Source organism: Ceratotherium simum, chromosome 5, assembly GCF_057802395.1.
Source record: "Ceratotherium simum simum isolate JZ-2026a chromosome 5, ASM5780239v1, whole genome shotgun sequence".
Taxonomy (NCBI): Eukaryota; Metazoa; Chordata; class Mammalia; order Perissodactyla; family Rhinocerotidae; genus Ceratotherium; species Ceratotherium simum.
Window position 1 is genome coordinate 20,016,161 of NC_141904.1, and position 17,659 is coordinate 20,033,819.

At 43.9% G+C, this 17,659-nt stretch overlaps 1 long non-coding RNA gene and 2 other non-coding genes across 4 annotated transcripts; all 3 read left to right on the forward strand.

Annotated features, from left to right (window-relative positions):
- The first annotated feature begins 2,674 nt into the window (after positions 1 to 2,674).
- Positions 2,675 to 17,093, forward strand: LOC147916978 (uncharacterized). Of its 2 annotated transcripts, none has more exons than XR_015552167.1 (4): positions 2,675 to 2,779; positions 5,265 to 5,421; positions 8,695 to 8,929; positions 16,469 to 17,093. It is a non-coding gene; the product is annotated as an uncharacterized LOC147916978 (long non-coding RNA). The 2 variants fall into 2 exon arrangements; XR_015552168.1 differs by lacking the exon at positions 16,469 to 17,093 and adding an exon at positions 12,660 to 13,099.
- On the forward strand, positions 4,605 to 4,676 carry TRNAC-GCA (transfer RNA cysteine (anticodon GCA)). The gene has a single exon. It is a non-coding gene; the product is annotated as a tRNA-Cys (tRNA).
- Positions 7,215 to 7,286, forward strand: TRNAC-GCA (transfer RNA cysteine (anticodon GCA)). The gene has a single exon. It is a non-coding gene; the product is annotated as a tRNA-Cys (tRNA).
- Positions 17,094 to 17,659: the final 566 nt, after the last annotated feature.

The following is a 17,659-nucleotide window of genomic DNA, read 5'->3' on the forward strand; positions in this document are numbered from 1 at the left end:
GATCTCCAGAATTTATTCATCTGGTTTAACTGAAACTTTGTATCCTTTGACCAACACCTCCCCACAGCCCCCTTCACCCAGCCCCTAGTAACCACTATTCTATCTACTCTCTAGTTCTATGAGTTTGCCTATTTTAGATTCCTCATAAGAGGGATCATGTAGTATTTGTCCTTCTGTGTTTGGCTTATTTCATTTAGTATAGTGTCTTCCAGGCCCATCTAAATTGCTGCAAATGGCATAATTTCCTTCTATTTAAAGGCTGAATAATAATATTCCGTTGTATGTATATACCATATTTCCTTTATCCATTCATCTGTCATGGATGTTTGGGTTGCCTCAACCTCTTGGCTATTGTGAATAATGCTACAGTGAACATGGGTGAGCAAATATCTCTTCACGATCCTGCTTTGAATTCTTTTGGGGTATATACCAGAAGTGGTATTGCTGGATCATATGGTAATTTTATTTTTAATTTTTTGAGGAAACTCCGTACTGTTTTCCACTACGGTGGCACCATTTTACAGTCCTACCAACAGTGCACATGTGTTCCAACTTCTCTGCAACCTTGCCAACACTTATTTTCTGTTTTTATTTTCCCCTGGGGAAGATTCTCCTTGAGCTAACATCTATGACAATCTTCCTCTATTTTGTATGTGGGTCGTTGCCACAGCATGGCCGCAGATGAGTGGTGTAGGTCCGCACCTGAGAACCAAACCTGGGCCGCTGAAGTGGAGTGTGCCGAATTTAACCACTAGGCCATGGGGCTGGCCCCTATTTTCTGTTTTTTGATAGTGGCCATCCTAATGGGTATGAGGTGATATCTCATTGTGGTTTTGATTATTCTTATGATTAGTGATGTTGAGCATCTTTTCATAGAGCATAGATATTTATAAGAAAAAAATATTGGGGCCAGCCCGGTGGCGCAAGTGGTTAAGAGTGCACGCTCTGCTGCGGCGGCCCGGGGTTCGCCGGTTCGGATCCCGGGCGTGCACCGATGCACCGCTTGTCAAGCCATGCTGTGGCGGCATCCCATATAAAGTGGAGGGAGATGGATGTAGATGTTAGCTCAGGGCCAGTCTTCCTCAGCAAAAAGAGGAGGATTGGCAGATGTTAGCTCAGGGCCGATCTTCCTTATACACACACACAAAAAATATCCTGGGGGTTGGCCTGGTGGCTTAGTGGTTAAGTTTGCGTGCTCCACTTTGGTGACCCGGGGTCCACGGGTTTGGATCCTGGGCACAGACCCCTGCACCACTCATCAAGCCATGCTGTGGTGACGTCTTATATACAAAATAGAGGAAGATGGGCACAGATGTTAGCTCAGGGCCAATCTTCCTCCCCCTCCCAAAAAAGAAAAAAAATTCTATGTAGAATAAAGTGAGGAAAAATTAGGGTAGTAGAGTTGATGGTAAATCTCGTGGCCATGGTAACATATTCCCTTTCTTTTTTATATTGCACTGTATTTGAAATCTCCCACTCAGTTTAATCACTTTTTTTTTTTTTGCTGTTTTTTGTCCATAATTGTACTTTCTGACCTAGTCCTCAAATAGAAGCTAAATTTTGAATTTATGTGTCATAGATTATTGGGATTGGGAAGCATTTAGATCTTCTAATTACCAAATCCTCATTTTACAGTTGAGGAAACTGAGGATTAAAAAAGAATTCAACTGAGAAGGAATATCTTTAAGAGGGAAAATCCTACCAATTACTGAAACTTAAATTCTAATTCATTCCTTTGATGAAATAGTCCGATGGAATCTGGAAATATTAGGAAAACTCAGTTTCCAAAACCCCTTGGATGATCATATTTTGAATATTGCCACAATTTTTCCGAGGTCTCTCTCTGCAAGATGGTTTGTGCTGTAATCCCCTCCTCTTTTGTAGCTCCCATGTAAATCTTTGAGTGATAGGCTCTGGAACTTGGGCTAGATTATTTGGCTTGTAAACCTTATAATTGAAACACATATGAACTTTGACTTTTGCTTATGTTTTGACAATGATCCACATGTGACATCATGATGGTGAAGGGAACAAAAGTTAGGAAAACAACAGCAGAGCGGTTCAACCATCATTACAGAAGCCCTATCCTGCAGCAGGTGCTGTTCTGGGCCTCAGGAGGTATTTGAAATCTCGACAAACGTGGACAGTATCCTCAAGGCCGGTGCAGGCCCAATTATTCTTCCTAGAGTTTGCCGCACGTATTAGGATTCTCCTGAGAAACTAAACCAACAGGGTGTGTATACATAGATATAAATAGATTTATAATGGAGGCTGAAAAGTCCCAAGATCTGCAAGCTTCAAGCTGGAGACCCAGGAGAGCCAATGTGTGGTACCAGTCTGAGTCCAAAGACCTGGGAACCAGGAGAACTGGTGGTGTGAGCACCAGTCTGAAGCACAGCAGGCTCGAGGCCCAAGAAGAGCTGATATTGCAATTTAATTGTGAAGGCATGACAAGACAATGTCCCAGCTCAAAGCAGTCAGGCAGGAGGCATCCCTCTTACTCGGTCTTTTTGTTCTATTCAGGCCCTCAGTGGATTGGATAAGGCCAGCCCAAAAGGGAGGATCAATCTGCTTTACTCAGTCTACTGATTCAAATGTTAATCTCATCCAGAAACACTCTCACAGACACACCCAGAATAAGGTTTGGCCAAATGCATGGGCATTCTGTGGCCCAGTCAAGTTGACACATAAAATTTACCATCACACTGTGGTTACCACTGAGGGTTTCCAAGATGACTTTCAGGACACACGGACAAATTTACCAGCTGTGTGAACTCGGGTAAGTTATTTAACTTCACCGTGCCTCAGTTTCTTCATGGTAAAGTAAAGATGATAACAGTTCCTCTCTCATTGGCTTGTTTTAAGGATTAAATGAATCAGTATTTGTAAAGTGCTTGCAATCATGCATGACAAATTGTAAGTGCAACATGTGTAAAGTACAATTTTAACATATTTCAATAGCTATGTAATTATTTTGATGTGCAGTAGAAAGAAACACAATCGGCATGACTTCAGGGATATTTTTGCTTAGAATGAGGCTCAATAAAAAACAGTGAGATGATATCAAGACAAATAGTAAGTAAATACTAGTACAGGAGGTATGTGGAACTGGTAAAAATTGTGAATGATTAGGTTTGAGAAATACCATGGATGAAAAAAAATAAGGCAATATCTAGGGTGACCAACCATCCCCAATCCAGCTTTCTGAGGGATTTCCTGGGACACAGGACATTCAGAGCCACAACCAGGAGAGTCCTGAGGAAGTCAGGATGTTTGGTCTACCTCTCCATAACTACAGTTTGATATTTATCCCACAAACATTTTTTGAGCACCTGCATTGTTCCAGGCACTGTCTCTGAGGAGCTGGTAGGAGGGTGGACCCTTGCTTCTGATCCTGCTACTGATGTCTATGACTTTAAATGAGGCTCTTCAGTTTCCTTCCATCTGTGTTTCTTAGTCTACAAAAGAAGTGGTTGGAATAAATGGTCTCTAAATCACTACCAACGTCGGGGTTCTTTGTTATAAAGCACACAGTACATCTGTTACTGCTAAAATCTCGACTCCCACTGATGTCCAGGGTGAGAAAATAACAATGAGCAAAGTGTGCCTTGTGATGCTTTTTTCAGCTCTCAATTCTAGCCTGAGGCAGGGGAGACAAAGAAGGGAATGGAGTCTCTCGCCTTTCCTGGGCTCCCAGCCAACCGCAACCCTGACACAAAATGACCATCCCAAACCTAGGATCCTTTGAAAAGACCTGAATAATGAATGTGGGCTGGGAAATCGGCAGAAGAGAGACTTCCCAACAGGTTTAAACATGCAAGATTTCCATAAGAAGCAACTGAACAATTTTTTAGGGGGAGAGGAGATGTTTATGACACCAAGAAATACCGATGTCTCTAATCGTGGCTGTGTTTGGAAGTTGAAAAGGCATCTATGGTAGTCAGATCAGGATAAATAATTTATTTAATTGATTAGGAGGCTCTTGTTTGGAGCCTTGCTTCTCTTCATCAAATGACCTTTTGGAGTTGACAATATTCCAAGTTTCAGGCAAGTTATATTACATAAAACTACCATCTAACCATCTGTTTTTGTATGACTAAAATCATCTTATAGTTAAGGCTTGGAAAATCTCTCACACAAATCTTTATTCATGTATATTTTTTCCAGGATCAATTTAATGCAACAAATATCTAGTGAGTGCCAGTTATGAGCTCAGTTCCGTGAAGTCATGAAGAGGAATGAGAATCTCAGTGGCTAGGCCTTGGCTAAGGGAAGCGTGACAGGAATCCAATCATCCACATTATATTGATGTCGCCATTTGTGGAAAGCCTGATGATTTTTACCTGGAACTGAGGTTCACTTTATTTGATATATGGTGGACAAGAGAGGCTTTGGGTATTGGGAAGTCTAAGACGAGTTTCTTGGCTCAGAGAACTTAGTTCTCAGGAGTCCTGTCTTTTTTCATAATAAACTTCTAAGACTTGTAATGCCCAGACTTATTCCAGGCAGCATTCTCTCTAATTATAGCTCCCCTGAGTCATTGGAAGTTTTTAGAACCAGGATGCTGTGAGAGAGATAGATTATAAAAACACACTTATTCAACTGGGGGTATAGCTCAGGGGTAGAGCATTTGACTGCAGATCAAGAGGTCCCTGGTTCAAATCCAGGTGCCCCCTGTACATCTCTCCTTTTGCTTTCAAAGAGTATGGATTGACTTTGATTTTATCTTCTGTAGCTCATAGCTGGTTGAATAACAACTAATGTCCCTTGTGTATATGCCAGGCACCAGTTTAGGTTCTTTACATTAATTATATCCTTCACTTCTCGCCAAAATTTTACAAGATACATGCTGTCAGTATCTGCACTTTACATGAGGAGACTGAGACTTGGTGACGCTCAGTAATTGCTCAAGGTCAAAAAGCTGCGAAGAGCAGGTCCGGGATTTGAATTCAGAGCACACAGGCTCAATGACTTCATACTACTCATACTGCTCGCCTAGTGTTGAAAGCTTTGTGACAGTATTCCGCCTAGCAATGCTCCCAAGGTGCTAGGACTGTCCGTCGAGTTTTAGAACCTTTTGGCTGCAAGGCCAAGGCAGCGATTTAGTGACTGTGCCCAGAGGAAAGTCAAGGGATAGCACTTTTATTCACAAAACACTGCTGGGGATAAACACGAACTGGCCTGAAGTTTAGGGGGCTGCACTCTTCTCCTGTTCTAAAGCCTGAGAATTTGTTACCTTTCCACTTTCAATTCGTTTCCTGCAGCCCAGCACTCCCATCTTGGGTGCCTTCATTCAGGACCCATAGGCCAGAGGTCAGACCTTAGACCAGGTTTACCTCCTGCCCGCAGCACAGATGAGCTTGAACAACATACACTGAGCACCTACGATGCGCCAGAACTGAGCCAAGTGTGAAGCCAGAGGTGAGTATCACGTAGCTCCTGGCCTCTGCGTGCTCTCCATCAGGAAGCCGGCCTGTAAAAAAAGAAGTCAGGGTGCTGTGAGCCATCCCGAGCTGCGCCAGCTGCAGGAATGCAGAGGAGGCAGCGATTCCTTCTGTCTAGAGGAGCGGAGCTTTCCCAGAGGAGCTGATGGCAAATCAGGGTTTCAAAGATGAATAATTTCTCCCCAGACAGACAGAGGGTGGAGTGGAGGTAGGGGTGTGGAGAGTGGTGGTTGAGTTCCAGGCAGAGAAAAGTGCACGGGCAGAGGCTGGAGCCGGACGGATGCAGGTGGAGGCAGCTGAGGCACCAAATGCGACATGGGGAGCGTCAGAAGATGAAGCGCGAGCTCAAGAGGCAGATAGGGATCCAAATGCAGAGAACTTTGCGTGTTGTGCTAAGAGACTTGGAGTTTTTCGGGAAGGCATTTAAAGGGGAGTGACCTAGAGAGACTTTGTTTCAAAACAGGCTGTTCTGGGAGCGGTGGGGGGATAGATGTGAGGATGGAGGCCGGAAGGCCATTTAGGAGGTGGTGGCACTGCCGGTCTAGGGGTGGGGGTGGACCTAAGTGGAGGTTAAAGGTAAAATCAACAGTACTCAGCGATGAACTGGAACTGGGGAGAGGGGGTGAAGCCCAGGGTTGTGTTAAGTGCTTTGGCCAAATGACTGAGTACCCAGTGGTGTCACCAACCAAGTCAGAGAGGAGGCTGATGAGATGGTTAAGTAGGCAGGCCCAGCGCTCAGCCCCGAGCCTACACTGGGATCCCGGTCTCACCAGCTCCTAGCTGTGTGACCATTCTGTGCCTCAGTTTCCTTACCTGTAAAATCAGTATGCTAACAATAATACCTATATCATGGGTTTGTGTGATGATTCCTGGGAAGGCACAGGTAGAACTTTCAGTACTGTGCCTGGCGCACAGCAGGTGGCCAGTAGACATGAGCTGTTATCACAACACGGCAAAATAGGGGAGAAGCTCATCTGGGCAGGAAGGTGACAAGTTTATTTCTGGACATATGGGTCTGAAATCTGAGGTTCCTGTAAAGCCTCAGAGTGGAGAGGCTGGGAAGGGGTGTGTGGGGCCTCACAGAGCTTGTGGGCTGAGCTCTGGCCGCTGTTCCCTCCTCAGCTTTACGGCGGCTGACGGGCCACATGGAGAGAACTTGCTGCAATGATGGAGATGTCCCTGACCTTTCTTCCCAATCTTGGAGATACACAAGAGTAAAAGCCCTCAGATTGGAACTCAAGGGAATAGGAATCAGAGGTGCTCAAAGGTGAATTTTGGACCTTGGAATGTCCAGCTTTTCTTTTTTTTAACTGTAAAAGGAGACAGTTTGTCTCCACGAGGTCCCCTTTGAAACTCTGGTGAAAACATGCGCAATATACAATATATGCCCGTACACAATATTTGCCTGTAATTTCAGAGTTATATATGAACCTCTGAAGTCCATTCGTGTATCCTCAGATTCTCTCCATGTCCAGTACTTGTTGGCAGCCCATAATACTTAAAACACTCGTCAATGTGCGCAGAGAGTTATGGGCAGTGGGTGGTGTATTTTAAAAGCTGGAGAATTAGACTGAGAAAACAGCGCCGAGCTTCAAGTGCTGGGAAGAGAATGAGCTTACGTGCTCTGGGAAAAGCAGGAGGTGGTGTGACTGGAAGGGAATTGGGGATGAATTTAAATCCAGAAAGAATCTCATCCACAAGAGGTATTTATGAAGTATGATGTAACTCATAAAAGTGGAATAAGTGTTTATATGAGACTTATTACTGTCAGGGGGTATAGCTCAGTGGTAGAGCATTTGACTGCAGATCAAGAGGTCCCTGGTTCAAATCCAGGTGCCCCCTCTGTATCCTTTTGCTCCTCTTGGCAGCTTCATTAGAAGACGGGGTCTGTGGAGGCAAGCAAGTTGCCTAGGACCCAACTTGAAGGAGGCGCTCACTTTTAGGTTCACTCATTAACTCTCTCACTGTAAAGCTGTGTGTTCACATAAACTCACCCTTCCTCCAGCATATATACACACAAACATGGCCACACACCCAGAGACACACACTCCCCCTCACACACACCAGATGTCATACACACACACACACACACAGACCCACACACCATCACACAGACATACCAACAAACAAAAATTCACACACATACACACAGGCGCTTTCTCACACGTACCTTCATTTCTCCTTTTCTGTATGTGCAATCTTATTAACCAGACCCTTTCTAGCTTCCTTTCCTCAAACTTTTTATCTTTTAATAATTTTAGATTTACAGAAGTGTTGTGAAGAGAGTATAGAGAGGTCTCACATACCCCTCACTCAGCTTCCCCTGATGTTGACAACCTGCATAACCATGGCATATTTATCAAAACTATGAAATAAACACCGGTACAACACTATTAACCAAACCAGAGACTTCATTCAGATTTCACTAATTTTTCCACTGATGTCTTTTTTCTGTTCCAGGATTCAATCCAGGAGACCATGTTGCTTTGAGTCATAATATCTCCTTAGTTTCCTCCAATCTCTGACAGTCGCTCAGTCTTTCTTTGTGTTTTTTTGTAACCTTAACACTTTGGAAAAGTCCTGGTCAGATATTTTGTAGAATGCCCCTCACTTTGGGTTTGTCTGGCGTTTTCTCATGATTAGACTGAGGTTATGGATTTTGGGGAAAAAAGTCACAAAGGTACTGTGCCCTTGTCGTTGCATCTTATTGTTGCATCTTGTCGAGGGTGGAAGAAAAACACTGCAACAACATAAGAGTCTGCTACACTGTCAGATTGTTAAGGGTCCAGGGTCTGAGGCTCGCCAGGAGACGCCTTCTAACGTGAGAGACACCACACCGAGCAGAGCGCATCACTTGGTGGGTCTCTTTGGAGTTTGGTGGCAAGGTATTTGGACGTGCTTCTCTGGCATATCTACCAGATAACAGTAACCCGTAAGATGGTCAATGTTTTGTGGATCCCAGAGTAAGAAAAGGGTCTGTGCTCAGTCCAGGCTGTGGGGAAAGCTGCTTCTCCACATGGGTATTATGACTCAGCGTTGGAAGTCTAAGTGGCAACTCCAGCTTTGTTAATTCACCTTTTCTTTGTTTCCATAGCACATTGAATTTACCTCCCTTCTATGTTATTACATGGTGTATTGTAATTTTTTATTTGTCTGTGTGTTAGTCAGGCTAAACTCGGCTATACTGTGGTAACAACCTTGAAATCTCAGGAGCTTAACATAATAAAGATTTGTATCTTATTCATGCAAGGTCTGATGAAGGTCTGGTGGTCCTCATCCATCTTGTAGATACGTCATCTAGAAAAATGTGGCCTCTAGGGTGATTGCTCCAGGGGTAGAGAGACTTGGAGGAGTCGCATCAGTTCATTGCTGTCTCAAGCCCAGGAGCGACATGCATCACTTCTGCTCACAGTTCATTGGACAGAACGAGTCACATGGCTCCAACTTCATTGCAATGGAGGCTGGGAAATCTAAGAGGATGCTTGGTGAGTACCAATTTTCTCTGCCATAACCCATCTTACCCACTCCAACATGGGCCTTGAGATGGTGGCTATTCTTTCTGATTCTTCTTGTTATCACCGGCGACTGGCAAATACTTGTCCATAGTAGAGGCTCAGAAAGTATTTGGTGAGTAACAACTATTGGCTAATTGAGCGAGTGAATAAATGAATGATGGAAGACATGTAAACAAAAGGTATTTTTAAATTATTTGGAAACTAATTTTATCATAAGGCAAGAGTTATGCTTCCCATATTTAAAATAACTTACTGGGCCTGGCCTGGTGGCACAGTGGTTACATTTGTGTGCTTTGCTTGATGGCCTGGGGTTCATGGGTTCAGATCCTGGGCATGGACCTACACACTGCTCATCAAATCATGCTATGGCAGCGTCCTGGATACAAAAAATGAGGAAGATTGGCACAGATGTTAGCTCAGGGCCAATCTTCCTCACCAAAAAACAAAAACAAAAAAACCCAAAAAACCCCCACACCAACTCATTGCTGCTTTTCTAAACAATCTCTGAAAAAGATTCAACCTTTTCTTGAAGACGATAACTTTGTCCTTGCCCATCAAGTAAAACACAGAATAGTAATTTTTTAACCAATTTGTTTTGATTGGAAAAATAAAGGTTTACTATTCTGCATCGCTTTCTAAAACTATCCACATGACCGTTACCCATTATAAAATCAAAATATCTCAATTGTATAAAACTTCAAACACATATCAAAGAATGTAGGAGGGAATAAAATTTGGTTGGATCTCCACTGCTGTCTTCTTCTTCTTTTTTTGTTTTTTTAAAGTTTGCCAGCTCCTGCTCTAGGCAGAAGGTGAAGTTATTGTTACCCTAACTGCGGGCTGAGATTTTTTTCCTTTTTGTTTTTTGCTGGGAAAGATTCACCCTGAGCTAACATCTGTTGCCAATCTTCCTCCTTTTTCTCCCCTCCCCAAAGCCCCAGTACATAGCTGTATGTTTTAGTTGTAAGTCTTTCTAGTTCTCCTATGTGAGCCGCCACCACAGCATGGCTACTGACAGACGAGTGGTGTGGTTCCATGACCGGGAATCGAACCCAGGCTGCTGAAGCAGTGAGAGCACTGAACTTTAACCACTAGGGCTCCACCACTGTCTTTTTTTTTGTGAGGCGATTAGCCCTGAGATAACATCCGTTGCCAATCCTCCTCTTTTTGCTGAGGAGGATTGGCCCTGGGATAACATCTGTGCCCACCTTCCTCTACTTTATATGGGACACCACCACAGCATGGCTTGACAAGCGGTGTGTCAGTCCACACCCAGGATCCAAACCTGCAAACCCTGGGCTGCCAAAGTAGAGCACGTGAACTTAACCGCTATGCCACTGGGCCGGCCCCACCATTGTCTTTTTTTAACTGTTGTCTTTTTTATGTGTGATTGTGTTTGTACATGTGAGTGTATGTTTTATGTGTGTACATGTGTAAACAAAAACGTATCAGGTGTGTCTTAGGCAGCATCTCAGATCCTCTTGGCCTTGACTATTTTTGAGGCCCTTGGTCGCCTTTTCTACTTGGCTGCCATGGGTGGACTCAATTTCACCCAGGCATACCCTGCAGTCCCTTCCCCCCTGGCCAAGCTGGATGCCCCTCGCCTCCTACTCTTGGCTTCCCTCTTGCTTTTGAGGTGTGAGAGGTCATGAGTTCCACTTGGTGCCCCCCATGCAGCATCTGGTAGAGTTGAGAAGTTAATTCACCATGGGGAAACCTTTCATTAATGAGATACAGAAGCTCAGCACTAAAGTCGTCTCCATTCCTTGGGACAGATTGTCCTGGGATGCAGTAGTTCATACATCAAGCACGTCTCTCGAGAGACAGCTTTATGAGGTCAATCAACTGCACTTGTTAACAAAGGATGGCCAGCTTGGAAATGTGCCCTTGCACCGACTTAACCTCTTTCTCTGCCTCACTCCCTTTCATCTCACTCCTGCTCCTTGGGATCGCACTTTCTGAAAAAAATAATTGCACGTAAGCTTTTGCAACAAGCTCTAGGTTCAGGGGTACCCAGGTATAGCAAATACTCTGGATGCTCTGCCAATTTCCCCTTCAGCCTTTACCACAGTAGTTCACCCTGGCCTACATCTCAAGTTCAATTGCCAACATCTGCATCTCTTCCCCTGAGGTTTTTTTTGGCAGCCAGAGTGTATTCTACATCTGCTCATGGCAAGCTGGAATTGCCACAGAATTGACGGCCCTCGGGAGCAGCCCTCAGACAATGACTGACGAAAGTTGCTGTTTCAGTACCCAGATTCCTTACCCCTTCCATGGATAACTCGGAGCCGCAATGTTCTACCTTGGCTCCAGAGTTCCCAGTGGGGTTAAGTTGGGCTGCCCATGGTGGTATCTTGCATGACAATGCGACCTTCATTGGCTGCTTTCCCCTTCCTGTCTCACTTCCCCTCTTCTCTACCAGTGCCTCCTGTGGTCACCTCCCAAATAAGCTACTTGAAATTGAATTCTTGACTCAGAGTCTGCTTCTGTGGGAAACCAAACCAAGACATTAGCCTAAGACATAATTTTTAAAATTGTTATAAACTGATTTTTTTCATTTAATGGTATATCCTGTACATGATGTTAAATATTCTAAATTTTTTCTAAAATATATGAGTTTTAAGTGCTCCATGGTATTTAGCATATGGGTTATATAAATAATATGTTGGACATTTTAGTTGTTTCCCACTATGCTCTCCAACTGTAGTTAACTCAACGCTAAACAGAGCTAGACAGGGTTTGTCTGGAAATAAATAAGCCACCGATGGATCATTTGTGCACAGGCTAGGAAAGAAATAATCAACATAGAGATTTCCCCTGCCTTCTATTTGTTGCTGTATAGCAGGGGTTCTTAGAGAAAAATCAAAGGCATCTCGATTATATTCTACTTTAAAAGGAAATGAATTGCATCCAAGCTTTCATTAAAGAAGACAACATCTCTGTCTCATCTCTCTTTGAAAAGAGATAACAGCTACAGTTTGTTGCGCAGTACTTTGCTACCTGATGGATTTTGTTTACTGTGGGGTACATTGGGCTTCCTGCTTACACAGGGAAATACCTCTCTCTCTGTTACACAGTTAGGGTAACTTCTGAAGTGTTAGTTCAGCTCCCTGAATGATTTGGGGCCAGTTAACTAACCTCTGTAAGCTCTGGTCCTTTTCATTTGTACATTGGGGATGATAATAGTATTCCCCTTACTAAGTTTGATGTCAGAATTATATACTGTAATGTCAATAGAGTACATAGTAACTGCTCAATAAATGATAGCAATTATTTCACAGTGACCTCATTTTCAATGGTGAAAGGAGTAGCACAGAGCAGAGGGTGGGGCTCAAGAAATATCAGAGAGGGGCCGGCCCCATGGCGTAGTGGTTAAGTGCTCGAACTCCGCTGCTGGCGGCCTGGGTTCGAATCCCGGGCGCGCATAGACGCACCGCTTGTCAGGCCATGCTGTGGCGGTGTCCCATATAAAGTGGAGGGAGATGGGCACGGATGTTAGCTCAGGGCCAGTCTTCCTCAGCAAAAAGAGGAGGATTGGCATGGATGTTAGCTCAGGGCTGATCCTCCTCTCACACACACACACACACACACACACACACACACAAGAAATATGATGGAGGCCTAGGAATCGGACATGCAGGTATCTGATTAGATGCAGCGAAGGTGAATGGTTCTCTGCTCAAATATATCTGCTCTACAGATTCTTCCTGCTGTGATGGACTTGTTCCTGTAGTCCTGCATAATCCCAGCCCTTCTACCGAGCTCAGTGCTTCTCAACGTACATGAGGAGCATCACCAACATCTGGGAACGGGTTAGAAATGCAGATTACCAGGTTCCTCCTTTGACTTTAGAATCAGAATCTCTGGGGTTGGGGCCCAGTAATCTGTGTTTTAAAAAGCTCTCTGTGTGCTACCCATGCACATTCAGGCTTGAAAACCACTGATCTAGTTTGAGCCTTGTATCTGGCCTGCCCAACCCTTCCTCCCACGGCCAGCCTCGGGGGTCTGCCTGATTCAAGTTCCCCCTCTTCCAGCCTTCATCCTGAGATGTTACTATCTGTCTTGTCTCAATTATGTGCTCCTTCCCAGCTCTGATTTTGACCCTTCATCTTTTGCATTATACTAAGACCTTCCATCTACCGCGGGATGTGATTTCTACTCATCCCTTGGTACCTGTGTCTGGTGGCTCCAGGCAGTTCATCCTGGTGTGGTTTATCCCTGGGACCTCAGTCTGCCTGGAGCCAGACCAGGAAGCTGACATTTCTACCAGGTTTTGGCCCCTGCAGGAGAATTGGCCCATTACTAGCCCAACTTTTAGCCTCAGTCCTGCCCCAGGCTCTGCAGCAATGGGACTCCTAGTCAGGGGAAACCTAAGAACCTCTGAATTCATGCCTCTGCCTCTAGGCCTCAGTCAAACCTGTGTTCCTTTTGCTTTGACTACCCCAATTGCCATTTCTGATTTCCTGTCTTGGTTCCTAGCTTACTGCCCCATTTCTTCCGGGCCTGAGGTCCTCCTGCCTGCCTCTCACTGCTCTTAGTGGAGTCTTGTTCCTCTCAGCGTATTAGTTATCTATTACTGCACTAAAAATGACCCCACAACTTGTTGACTTAAAGCAACGATAAACATTTGTTGTCTTAGACAGTTTCTGAGGGGCAGGCATTCAGGAACAGCTTTCCTAGATGGCTGTGTCTCGGGGTCTCTCATAAGGTTGCAGTCAAGCTATCCAGTGGAGGAATGCTTGACAATGGATGTGCCACCTTCGAGGTGGCTCACTCACACGGTTGGCAATGCTGTGTGCTAATGCTGGCTGTTTGCGAGAGGACATCTAGAATTCTCCATAGGAATGCTGGAATATCCTTATGACATGGCATCTAGCTTCCTCTACAATGAGTGCTCCAAGAAAGAGCAAGGCATGTTTTTTAAGATCTATTCCCTGAAGTCATAAACCATCATTTCTGTCACATTTTATTTGTTAGAAGCAAGTCACTAAGGGTAGTCCACACTCAAGGGGCGGGGAATTTGTGGGCATATTTTAAAACCACCAGAGTCAGTCTTTGGGGAAAGCTTCCTGCTACATATCACCCAATTTTTAGGATATTCTGTTCTGCTGGTCCAATTTGGCAAATTCTAGATGCTGGCTTTTGTCTTTGACCAGATGTCCTGCCACATTTACCAGATGGATAGCCCTTCTTATCTATTTCTAGTACTCAGTCCGGGTTGGTATTGATATCCAAGGGGTCTTATCTCCTTATAATGGTAAAATTCAGTCATTTATTGAGCACCGACTGTGTGAATTGATAACTGGTGCATTTGGTCATCCCCTTATTGTCTGTTTCTAGGTTGGTGAGTCTGTGTCCTAACGCAACCACAGCCTTTGTCAATAAGAGGTTAATTTGAGTTAATAAGTTCAAACTTTTTGTATGTTAACCAGGCTCAGGCTGCTGCACAAATATATGCAGTTAAAGCATTATGCAAAGCTGCCTAGCTGAGAGGATGAGTAGCTTGAAATTTAGCCCACGTCCATGACAAGTGATTTTCACATATTGAGGTATATGGGGTAACTTCTGGTTTGAAACTTATTTGGCTTGAACTAGAGAAGCCTGATTTATGGCCTATCAAACATACATTGTACATCTGCTTCAACCATTAAAGAATGCACTCTCTTAAGATAAGAATGCATACTTCCCCTCTGACGCCAGTATCCTAGTATCAGTAACACTCTATCGGTAACAGCCAGATTAATCCCTTTCCCGACATCAGGGTTGTGTTGACCTGCTAATTTGCAACTAAATACCTCTTCGAAACTCTGATGAATATGTATCCTGGGTGTGTTTAATGTATGTTCTTTGTTCTAAAAAGGTATAAGACTGTACTGAAAACCATGCTTCTCTGGAACACTTTCTTCCTTTATGGAAACTGCCTTCCTGGGTTATAATCCTCACCCTGGCTCAAGTAAAACTGACCTTATCTCTCTTATCTATAGAATGGTTACAGATTATTTCGTGTCAACATCCACTAGCCAAACTAGTCAGAACTGTCCCTAGAGAAAAGTGAGCCTTTTTCTAATGTGCACAAACACGCCATTGATTTCCTGAGCATTAACCCCTCAGGGCTAATTTTCACATGGGTGTGTATGGGCTAGCAGTGTCCCTGGTTGGGTATCTATTTTGTTGCACAAAATAGATACCCAACTCAAATTGGTTTTAGCAAGACAAGAATTTAAATGAAAACTCTAGGTTTCATTTTTGGCTTCAAACATGGCTGGATCCAGGTACCCAAGTCATGTTACCAGGAATCTGTTTCTCTCCTTTTCTTGGATCTGCTTTTCTCTCTGTTAGCATTTTCTCAGGCAGATTCTCTCCCAGTGGTGGCAAGTTGACCAAGCTTACCTCCTCGCTCTTAGCCACCCCAGGACAAAAGGAAGTTTGTCTTCTGGATGTTTCCAGCAAAAGTCCTGTGATTAAGTCTCATTGGCCTGTTTCTGAACCAATCATGTGGCAATGGCCATGGAATTCTCTGATTTGACTAGGCCTTCATTCTTTGCCCATTTCTAGAGCTAGGGAGTTAGTTCCGCCCCATTCAAACCACACTAAGATTGGGAGTGAGTGGTTCTCTAAAGAAAAATTGGATGCTTTTACCAGAAAAAAAAAGGTAGAGTAATAGATCTTGGATGGATTAAAAACAGTACATAGCTGCTACATCCACTCACTGGATTCACACGTTGGTAGGACTAGTCATCTTAGAGTCAAATTGCAGAAAGGAAACCGTGAAGGTGATAAAGCTTGGGTTTTACCCATAATCCTGTGGCAGTCACAGGTTACCCTCGGGTTACCTACAGGTTCCCTTCTCAGGGAATTGAAAAGCTAACCACATATCAGCTTGGCCTTTCAATATCAGCAACATAACTGGGCACCCTTATGTAGCCTCTGGATTTTATCTCATTCCATTTTGTTTTCTATCCAGTTCTTAGTCCTTGCAGAACACTGCAGCCTGGGTTTGAAGAACATCCATGGTACCCTTTGGATGGGTCACTACTTGATGTCACCAGCCTTTTCCTTTCTCATTCTCATGCTGCCTCACTTCTGAGTTTGTTTCTGAGGAGCAGGCACTGATATCCACAGGCACAGACTCTTCCGAAAGGAGTCCAGAGGGCATTCTTCTCATACACAGCAGGCAGGTTGACCCACCTGAGAAAGGGCCAGGAGAGAGCTCAGAACTTCTGCGGTCTAAGAAAAGCCAGTTGGGTGTGCTACCTCTCAGGATCCAAAGGTTTGATTGCAAGGCAGAAAACAGTCATTTGAGGAGTTTATCCTATTTCAAGCCACAGGCTTTGGGGTGGCTCACGCTTGGTTCAGGGCTCTAAGCCAATCAGACAGTTGCATTTCTCTCTCTACAGCAATTGGTCAAGGAACGGAGTCACAACACAAGTACAGCCAATACTTCTCAAAGGGATCCTTTCTGGTCTTTTGAGAAAAGTTTCCTTTTTTTGTTTGTTTATTTCTTGCAAGCCTTGAGCCTGAAAGTATGCAAAGCTGAAGCTTTTTTTTCCTGACCGAAGACCATCAGGGGCAGTCTATTCTGAGGATGGAGCTGCTAGGACAGAAGAAGAGCTGAGAAGTGGAGAGAAACAAACCAAGACCTGGTGATATTGTTTCAGCCCCTGGAGCAAGTCACACCAGAAGCTAGACAACTCCTGGACTTTTCAGTCATGAGACTCAGTAAATTCCCTGTTTGTCCTGTTTTCTGTCACCTGCAAAAGGAAGATTCCTAGCAGATGCACGCTGATACCACCCTGTCCAGTGATTACAGAGGTCCAGTAAGGCCTGGGCGCTACTCTTCATACCCAAAGCCCAGTTTTCTTACACACTAAACCCTACCATCAGAATCCCAGTCAGTCCCTCCACCCTGCTGAGCTGTTGCTCTCTTTGTAAATCTATGATAATAAGTCATGCCACCCAACCACCTACAGGGGTTGACGACTAATTAGAACACTTGTGAAATTCTTTGTTTTTACAAAATGTTAGCAAAAAGAGCTCTGTGTATTAATATTTGTTACCCTTGATTCTCTTGCCTTGTTTTCTCTTTTAAAAAAACTTCTCTTCTGCAAAATAAAATTTGTCTTTTCTTTAAAAAAGTGACCAATTATCTAGATTCACTTCTCAAGGTGTAAACAGCTAGACTCAAAATATCCCTCTCTCGGGTAGGAGGGGAGGATCCAGGGCCAGACTGGCTCTCTTTCCTGTCTTCTCATTTCTCTTCCTCCATCTTCCTAAGTTCTTGACTTTTGGGTTCCAGTACTGGAAAGAAATGTAGTGGTTCGGAAAATGCCAACACCAGTGAGATGGTAATTTGACTTAGTTTTGAATCTAGATTTATCACCATCTGATATAATTTTGAGAAAGTCTTCCATTGATTTGCATGAGTAAAGTAGATTTACTGTGGAGGAAATTAACCATACGATACAGACACCAGGGAAAAAAGGGGGATGAAAATGTATTGGGAAAGAAGAGGAGAGATAAAGAGAGGATGAGCAGAGAGGAGAGGAAGTTACATGGATTGAGGTAGAAAATATACTTGGATCAACCTTCGATGATGGTGTCAAATATTGGTTAGATAATAGAATATTGGTAGGGTTGCCAGATTTAGCAAATAAAAATATAGGTAAATGTGTCCAGATCCCAATTTTAATTCTTAGGAGG